General features: G+C 34.1%; 1 protein-coding gene across 1 annotated transcript in view; it reads right to left on the reverse strand.

Moving 5' to 3' along the window:
- Positions 1-1,772, reverse strand: part of LOC106463466 (lipoma HMGIC fusion partner-like 3 protein) — a 17,571-nt gene that overhangs the window by 11,365 nt on the left and 4,434 nt on the right. The gene's annotated exons all lie outside the window — the stretch shown is intronic.

Here is a 1,772-nt window from a genome sequence, read left to right on the forward strand (position 1 = left end):
TACGTCGTGTGTGTGTGTGTGTGTGTGTGTGTGTGTGTGTGTGTGTGTGTGTGTGTGTGTGTGTGTGAGAGAGAGAGAGATAGTTTTTGTCGTTAAACGTAAATCTACACAATGGACTATATGTAGTATGTCCACTGCTGGGATTGAACCCCGAAATTTAACATATCATTCATCTTATGGTATGATATTTGTATTGCCTGTTTTGTTATTAAGCGAAAAGCTGCCAAGTCGGATTAGGACACTGTATTTTTGTGTCCCACAAAAAAAAAACAAATACGTCAGGTGTTCATTCCCAATTCTCTTCAAATGTTGAAAATCGCTTACCGGTAGTTAACTTCTGATGGTATAACTGTTCATTAGAGTAGAACAAAACACTCAAGATAATTAGACTGCGACTGAAGATAACAGAAAAATCACTAAGTAAAATTTAATATTACAACGCTCTCGCGAGATAATGAGAGAATAAAGCTGACGGGTGCCAAAAAACAAAATAAAACAACAAAACGGACATGTAGAAAAGCCAAATAATTTGTGTAAGACGAGACATTAAACAAAATATAATCTGTAGCGTGAGTATCAATGCAGGTCTTGGTTGGTTCATTCACCTTTTAGACATTTCCTTTTGGAACTATCTTACTCAGCCAACCAAATTGGGTTTATGGTCCCAGATGTTTTGTTCTTTCAGTTCCGAGTATACAGTTTCGTAGCCTACAGATCTATATTTTTAGTACGTACTTCAAATCTGAGTTATAAATCAGGCGGTTTGTAATAGCTATTAGCTGAGAATAAGTTTTTTTTCCTGTGTTTAATCTTCCATGAAGATAGCGCGCGGGAGAGGGGAACAGTTTGTATACAAGCAATGAAGTACCACTCTTACAACTGTTATAAGTTTGGCATTGTATTCTTATGAATAACATGTTATTAGAGTGAAGATCTAAAGATATCAATTTAAGACAGGTCCTAACAACAAGAAATGGATACTAACTACGAACTATAAATAGGTCACAAGCCATCAATATGCTTGGTACATGACAAACCCAATAGAAAACGTGAAATTATCTCTGTATAAATCATACAACGGTCCTATAAACAATAGTCTCAAAATAGAACAAGTCAATGAGGTTTAAAAAACGAACACTTTTGTTTCTGTTACTGACCATTCAGTGTAGCCTACTGTAACCTTTTCCTTCGAGCCAAAGGAAGCCAACACAAGCGAAAAAAATCAATGTATTTTAGTTAAACCTACCTTCAATATACAGAACATGCTGATGTGGTATGTTTGTGTTCCTAGCTTTGATACATGATATAACTTACAAAAACGTGTTTTTTTCGAAACTCACTTAAATTCGAGGATGAAGAGAAAAATGTCTAAGCTGGCGAAGTCAGAAGGCTTATTAGGCCTAACAAAATGTCATGAAAATCACGTTTCATTGTAGATGTTTTTAATCACAGTAATCTTAATTAATTATGGGTTTTTTAATCTAGTGTATAAAAACATAGAATTTCAGTTGTTTTTTTTCTTGAATCTGTCACAAGTCACTGCTTACGGGAAGCTTTTCGTTCACTATAAGAATTAATCAGCAGCTCTGGATCTACCAAGTTTTTTGTTGTTATCCCCCCCCCCCCATGAAGTGCTGTTTATAAGTTGCCATTTAGATCTAGAAATTGACATGCACGTGTATTATCAAACGAAGTGCACTTAGTAAATTGTCGTGTAAAATAAATAAATAAATAAATAAATATATATATATATATATATATATATATATATA

This window comes from Limulus polyphemus, unplaced genomic scaffold (genome assembly GCF_000517525.1).
Source record: "Limulus polyphemus unplaced genomic scaffold, Limulus_polyphemus-2.1.2 Scaffold1414, whole genome shotgun sequence".
Lineage (NCBI taxonomy): Eukaryota > Metazoa > Arthropoda > Merostomata > Xiphosura > Limulidae > Limulus > Limulus polyphemus.